The sequence below is a fragment of the Corylus avellana genome, chromosome 11 (genome assembly GCF_965113065.1).
Source record: "Corylus avellana chromosome 11, dhCorAvel1.hap1.2, whole genome shotgun sequence".
Classification (NCBI taxonomy): domain Eukaryota; kingdom Viridiplantae; phylum Streptophyta; class Magnoliopsida; order Fagales; family Betulaceae; genus Corylus; species Corylus avellana.
The window spans coordinates 8,972,017-8,979,883 of record NC_142500.1 but is presented as its reverse complement, the minus strand read 5'-3'; the positions used below and the strand labels follow the sequence as shown (position 1 = coordinate 8,979,883).

At 36.8% G+C, this 7,867-nt stretch overlaps 1 pseudogene; it reads left to right on the top strand.

The window, feature by feature from the left end:
• The first annotated feature begins 394 nt into the window (after positions 1-394).
• On the top strand, positions 395-4,162 carry LOC148583071 (uncharacterized; annotated as a pseudogene).
• Positions 4,163-7,867: the final 3,705 nt, after the last annotated feature.

The window sequence follows — 7,867 nt, the reverse complement described above, 5'->3', positions numbered from 1 at the left end:
TTGCTCTATGTCTTAATTTTGAGGAATATGCTTGTCCATATGATAATTTAATAGTTTTCTCAGATTTATATCACCTTCCTATGCATTAACTTTGATAATGCTTAAAGGGGTGATTCCTCATTTAGCCACATGTTGGTTGAATTGGGGTAATTGCCAGTAACCCTGCTAGGTTAACCAAGGCTAATTTTGGGGGCGTTACACCTGTAGGTTAAAGTCTTCCGCTAAATTCTCTCGTTTAGGAGAGGTTAAGATCCCTGAGTCTTGTCCCGCGAGCGATAAGGGTAGGAGACGAACCATGGAATTAATTACCAGTTCATTGATTTCCACGGGATGTTACACCAACAATGTAATGTTTTGCATAAATGACACTGTAATCTTGATATTTGCTTTTAGGATGGACTCCGAAGAGCAACAAGATATCTCATTCATGAATCTTTTACAAGGAGATTCTAACATGGACAACTCATTTTTGGGTGAATCTCAACAAGCTCCAATGTTCGTTGATCACTCTCAACCCCAAGTTGATGTGGTTCACACTAAGAAATCACAACGGGGTACCAACTTCTCTATATAGGAAGACAACTCTTGGTATTGATAAGTGATGAATGTTACATATTCTAGCTCCTTAATTCACATATGTTAAGCTTTTAGTTTTGTTATAGTTTGATGTTTTGTTTTGTTTTTGTGTTTTCTTGTAATTTTTAGGTTTTTGAAGAAAATAAAGCATTTATGGAAAGTTCCAAGCTTAAAGGACGATTTGGGAGAAAAGTTGGAAGTCAAGGGATTGAGAGCATGTAGATCAAGATCGAGCGCATCTCAGCCACTAGGATTGAGTGCATCAGCGCTTGATCACACAAGTAGCCAAGCTCGAGTGCTCTAAGGCCAAGATTGAGTACAGATGTACGCTTGAGCGCACGAATTTGGGATCGAGCACACTCAAGTGCCTAGTATGCAGCTAGACCCCTTTTTCACTTCAGATTGGGTTTTCAGTCTCCTTTTTGAACTATAAGACTTACCCATAGTTTTATTAGGGTTTTTAGGGCTTCTAGGTTTCTCCTAATCCCCATAAATAGACCTCTAACCATTGAGAAAAATACAACAACTTTGGGGAAATGAATTGGAGCTACTTCAAGAAGTCATTTTTGGTTTCTTCTTTATCTTTTTAATTTTAAATCCTTTGAGAAAGAAAAGAATTAAAGTAGATACCATGCCTAATTTGTTGCTTAGGGAGATTAATAACTTAAAGAGTAGATACCATGCCCTTAGGTTGACAAGCATTAAGTATACCGGTATGATTGTAGTATTGACATATTGTTTATCTTAATTGAGTTTGATTAGTGGTGGATGTCAAGACCCTAACCCTGTCGTTTTTATTATTATTTCTATTTTTTATTTTGTTTTCATTCTTATTATTTCAATTCAACCTTTTCAATTTGTGACATTTAGTTAATTAATTAGGAAAATCATTCTAAGCACAATTCATCAATATTTGTGTGAATGATCTTGTATTTGCTTACTATATTATTGTTTTGATCTTATGTACTTGCGAGTAAAATGTACAGTTATTTGCTAACTAATTTAGGTGGATAATTGCACAATAGGTATCGTCGTGGCTAAATGTAGGCATGGATGCAGTGCAAGGGACTGACCAAAAACATCACCAATTTTGGAAAAGAGTTCACGCATACTTCCATCAACATAAGATGTTCCCTTCTGAACAAGTTTGTACCTCCCTAATAAATAGGTGGTCAATTATTAAAAGGCCGGTTACTAAGTTTATTGCGTGCCATAATCAGATTGAAAATCTCAACTAAAGTGGTACTATTGAGCATGACAAGGTACTAATTACATTAAAATCTTGCACTCAATATAATAAATTACTATTAGATTCAAAACACTAATTATTTTTGTATTTACAACGGTTTTTAGATTCAAAAAGAAAAGGTTGTATATCACTCACATAATAACGATGTAGCTTTTTAATATGAACATTGTTGGAAGATGCTGAAGGGGGAACAATAGTGGTTGTATCATGGCACGAAGGAGAAACAAAGAAGAAGATCATTTGTGGCAACATCGGCTAATGTTACTCATACTCTGAGTTCAATAAATGAAGGTGAGGGGGACAATGTGTCGAATGGTAACAATGTAGACTTTGAGAGACCAATATGCGGGAAAGCTGAAAAGGCTAAAAGAAAGCGGAAAAAGGGTCCCTCCAAAGAAGCTGTGGAATTCATGAAGAAGAAAGCCAAAAGTCTTGAGGATGAGCATGTTCAAGGCGAAGGGTTTTCGCTGGGAGAAAGAAAAGTTTCAATTGCAAAAGTTGGATTGGGAAGAGAAAATAAATATAGAAAGGAGAAAGCTTCATTTGCAAGAATTAGGCTGCAAGGAGAGAATAATGATGCTTGATACAAGTAGGATGTACGACTTCCAACAACAATATTGGATGGCACGCCAAAAAGAAATCGTTGAGTTTCAAGAATCAAGAAAGTGAGCATGATTTGCTCATGTACTCTTTTTGTTGTCTTATAATTCTAGTGCTTGACTTTAATGTTAAGTCCTTATATGTGCACTTTTGTTCTTGTATTGGACTATAATGTTCTGTTAGGTTTATTTTGGCCATATTTAACAAAACATTTGTTTGTAATTTCTTATTCTTCCTTAAGTGTCAGGGTGAAGATTGGATGTTTGTTAGAGGTCTCTGCCTTTCCCAATGGATGGGGTGTCAAAACGAGTACTGATAAGTGCTAAAATATTCATATTTTCAGCCATTAACTTGCATGTTTTAATCCTTTAGTTTTGGTTAATTAGGCTATTTTACTTCATTTTTTTATTTTCTTTGTTTTATAGGCTTTTGGAAGAAAATAAAGCGTTTCTGGAAAAATTCCAAGCTTAAAGGGCAAATTGGGAAGATCTAGAAGATATGGTTAAGCTTAACCAATCATGGTTAAAGTTTAATCAAATAAAGGAAATGATTAATTCGGAATTTCTCAATTTGAAGTCAAATCGGATTGGATGCAAAATTGGATTCTGAATACGTCTCGGTATTTTGGCCATAACTTTCAGATCAGATATCCGATTGAGGTGATTCAAGCGGCATTGGAAAGATAACTCAAACTTATACAATTCATTGTGAAATAGCACTTTCCCAATTCGGAGCGCCGTAAGGCCAAAATCATGCCGCAAGATAGGACCGCAATTTTGGGCGAATCCTATTCCGATTTGGGCTTAGGTTTTCTTTAACCTAATTGGGCTTGGACTTAAATCTCCGAAATTCCTAGGATTACTAGGGCTTCTAGGACTCTCCTAAGCCCTATAAATAGACTTCTAAGCCTCACAATTGAGGGGGATCAGACGAAGACGCGCCGGGGGCGCCGTTCTTGGTCGCTTTCCGTGTTTTCTGGGTTTTTGTAGCTTGGAACTCGAATTCTTTTGTAAGTTTTTAATTTTAATGAAGTAATTTAGTTTTTTTATGATTTCTTTTGTCATGAGAGGCTAATTCTTCAACTAAGGTTGAAGATGAAGCCTCACCATTGATTAGTTTTATATTTTTATGTTTCGTTCGTACAAATCAGTCGTTTAATGTAATGTATGTTCGTTTCAGTTCAATTGTGTGACAAAATTGTGATTGATTGTTGTTTATAAATCGTGAAAATGTTGGATATTCGTTGTGTTTCATCCAACGGATACATCGAATGATTTGATTGAGACTTATATCCATTGTGATTTACAGATACAATGGATGATTTCATCTCAATTGGATATTCGTTGTGATTTGTAATAGAGATGGATTCATCGAATGATTCAATTGGTTTATAAAAAAACAATAGAACAAATATAGGGTTTAATTATTTGTCGGATGCATGAATGAAAACATAAGAATGTATGCTTTGATTTGGTGAGGTGAATTCTAAAACCTTAGTCGTTTATCTTTTGATTATTTTTATTTTATTTAGTTTATGTTAGTTTATTTTCAAAATCAAAATCATTCGGAACTAGGTTAAGATATAATTGATTTAGATAGAAATTAAATTTCACAAACACAATTCCCTGTGGATCGACCTCGCACTTGCACACACACTATATTGCACACGACTTCCAGCAACAATATTGGATGGCACGCCAAAAGGAAATCGTTGAGTTTCAAGAATCAAGAAAGTGAGCATTATTTGCTCGTGTACTCTTTTTGTTGTCTTATAATTCTAGTGCTTGACTTTAATGTTAAGTCCTTATATGTGCACTTTTGTTCTTGTATTGGACTATAATGTTCTGTTAGGTTTATTTTGGCCTTATTTAACAAAACATTTGTTTGTAATTTCTTATTCTTCCTTAAGTGCCAGGGTGAAGATTGGATGTTTGTTAGAGGTCTCTGCCTTTCCCAATGGATGGGGTGTCAAAACAAGTACGTAACGGGACTCAAGGAATACTCCCTGCATTTTCGTCAGATGGGGTGTCAGGACGGGCTCGTGACGGGACTTCAAGAAGTGCTCTTGGCCTGTGCGTCAGATGGCATGTCAAGACGAGCTTATGACGGGACACAGTGAAGAGCTCTCGGCTTTCTCGACACATAGGCGTTAGGAAGGAAATGTGACGAAATTGAAGAAGGAACTCCCTAGTTCTTTGTTAAATGCCTCATTAGGACGAACTCATAATGAGGCTAAGTTGGTTTTACTCCCCACGTCATGACACAACTCATTTCCCATTAAGACGTGAAGAAGGATTTCGTCTTCATTGGATGCCATCAAGATGTGAGGTATAGTTTCTGTGGTATCTTGGTTTTCTTCCTTGATTTGTCTTCCCATTGCTCTTGGAAAAGCATTGGATGTGTTTATGGAATTGTTCTACAATGTTCCGGCACCCGAACATCACCCAGACACATATTGGGCATCACTTGGAAGTGATTAGGTCACTTGGGAATGTTTTTCCTATCACTTGGGCGCCATTCCGCAGCTCCTAATGGGAAAACAGGGAGTCATTACCCAATTTCCGTCCTAACGGAGTTAATCTCCCGTTAGGACGCGGTTGGTTTGTTCAAAAAGTTTGGAGCCTTTTTGACCTAGCAAACGTCCGAATTTGAAGATGCTCATTAGTGATAGAGTTGTAGATCTAGGAAAGAGATTTCCAAAACCATTGAGTTTACGTCATTTGGAGCTTGAATGAAGAAGTTATGGTCAGAATATCTGCACTGGTTTGATTCCCCAAATGACTTTCAGCTTATGACAAGTTTGCCCTTTCTCGTTGTATATGATAAGCGCTAAAATATTCATATTTTCAGGCCTTATCTTACATGTTTTAATCCTTTGGTTGTAATTAATTAGGTTATTTTAATTCCTTTTTGTGTTTTTGATGTTTTTACAGGCTTTTAGAAGAAAGTGAAGTAAAACTGGGTGATTTAGGCTCAAAAAGAGAATATGGGAAAATTGGAGCTCCCTGGTACTGCGATCAATCGCAGGGTACCTGCGATTGAGCGCAATACCAGAGAAGATGCTGCACGAGCCAGGCCAGGAGCGATCGAGCGCAGGCAAAAGAAGGATCGATCCCAAACCTGCGATCGAGCGCACACGGGCTGCGATCGAGCGCACCCGTGCGCAGGAGGCATTCCAAGTGGTGGCTACAATGTCCCTATTTCCATATTAGGGTTTTTCAAACTCCAAATTGTAATAGGACTGAACCCTGCGAAAACCTTAGGGTTTACTACTTTTCCAAGGACTTCTAAAGCCTATAAATAGATTCCTAAGCCTTTAGAATGGGGAGGCTTGGAGAAGGGAGAAGAATAGGAGCTCTCAAGACAAGGGTTTATTCTTTCCTTTATTTTATTTTATTTTATGAAGATGTTTAACATCAACTCTATGTGTAGTTAATTTATTTAGTAGGGCTAAATTGAAGCCCTAGTTATGTTTAGTTAATATTTCAATATTGGCGCCTCTGTGATGGTTATGTTATGCTATTTAACTTGGTTAATTCCTGCTTTCATGAATTCCTCATATGTGTGTGTCTCATCAACATATGCATGTGGCATGTACTAGTTAATTAAATCAATTTGGATGATCGAGTCCTGGGTTTAATAAGAGTAACAAAAGATATCCACACCGGATTCTTGGGTAAATCAACATGGGGAACCGGGAGTAGACACCCATGCCCTAGGCCTCATGTGTTTGTCGATTTCTACAGATTCATACTTTCTTAAAGAACAACTTAGTAGACACCCATGCTAAATCCTTTAAGAAAGAAAAAAATTAGAGTAGACACCCATGCCTAATTCGTTGCTTAGGGAAATCAATAGCTTAGAGTAGACACCCATACCTTTAGGTTGGCAAACATTAAATATGCATAACATGATCAAAGCATTGGCATATTGTTATATTAGTTAGATATAATTAGTGGTGGATGTCAAAGCCCTACCTCTTATTATCATCACTTTAACAATCAATCTTTTTTTTTACTTAAGGAATTTATTTTTAAACATAAATTCAGCAATCCTCGTGGGAATGATCCTGTACTTGCACCTTATACTACCATGTTGATCTTGTGCACTTGCAGGTAAAATGTACAATTACTTACCTATTAATTTAGGTAGATTATTGCACAACAGTATATAGAGAAAAAGATGCTCATTTGGGAAGTTTAGACCTCCAAGCATGAAAATAAGTGGGGAGAGTCTCTAAAGAAGGTTGATTACCTCTCTTTGTTGATCCAAGAGGGATTGTTAGAAGCCATTGTTGATTTCCCCCTCTTGATGGTTGTAAAGCTTTCTTCCATACTTCACCATTGTTGCACCAAGTGGAGTTCCCAAAAAGCTTGAAGCTTTCCACCACTTTGGGTTGCTGATTAGCATGTTGCCTTGGCGTGTTGCCTTTGATATTCATCTACACAAGATCGTTGATTCGGTTGTTTGAAGAAAAAAGTCTATTGAAGGGTCAGTAAGGAAATGCACTCCGTGAAGACAATGACTTGGAGGATGAGATGGAGGCTTGCCGATCTTACAGAGTCTAGAACTTGCTAGAGGTTGTGAGTATCTCTATTGTTTGTAATATGATGGTCATATAGTGCTTTCCTGGGTTTGGCTGTCCTGTAGTGGTTTTTCCCTTTTGATTGGTTCAAAGGGTTTTCCACTTCGTCAACAAATCTTATGTTGTGGTTGTATGGATGTTCTTTAATGTTGTGTTGGTTTATTATTCGGCATAGCTATTTATCTTCCTTAGATTTATGCATTAGACTTGGTTGTGATGTTGTTTTAAATTCCGCAGTGCATGTTATATGTTTGATGAATGGCTTAGTTCCATATTTTGTTTATTTGGCAATTTGAGGGTAGAGCTCGATCCTTGCTGTTCTTTCAATGTTCAATCCTCATGTGTGCACTTTTGATCTTGTATTGGACTTTTGATCATAACTCTCGTTTGTTTTCTTTGAAGAAGTGCTCAATTTAGATTCAACATAAGTGCTTGACAAGCTTGGCTATTTAAATAATGCATATTAAACTAAAGATTAAATCATTACAAATAAAGACTAACTTAGTAAATTATAAATAAGGTCCAACTTAATATAAATAATGCATATTAAACTAGTAATTCAACCGAAGCTCTTACGATTCGCCGTGTAGTTGCCATAAGTGCTCGACAAGGTATGATTGGAGTTGAGAATGAGTTTCTCTGCCTCTAATACATAGATGATTATGAATAAAATCTGCAAGCATATCTAGTTGATCATGTGACATTGGCTTGGGAGGATTTCCATCGGGGTTGTTCGTAATCGAAGTCCAACGTGTCGTGTTCATCTCGTTCATCTTCAATGATCATGTTATGGAGAATTATACATGCTTTCATAATTTCTTTAAGGTCATAGACATTGAAAAGTTGTGCAAGCTAAC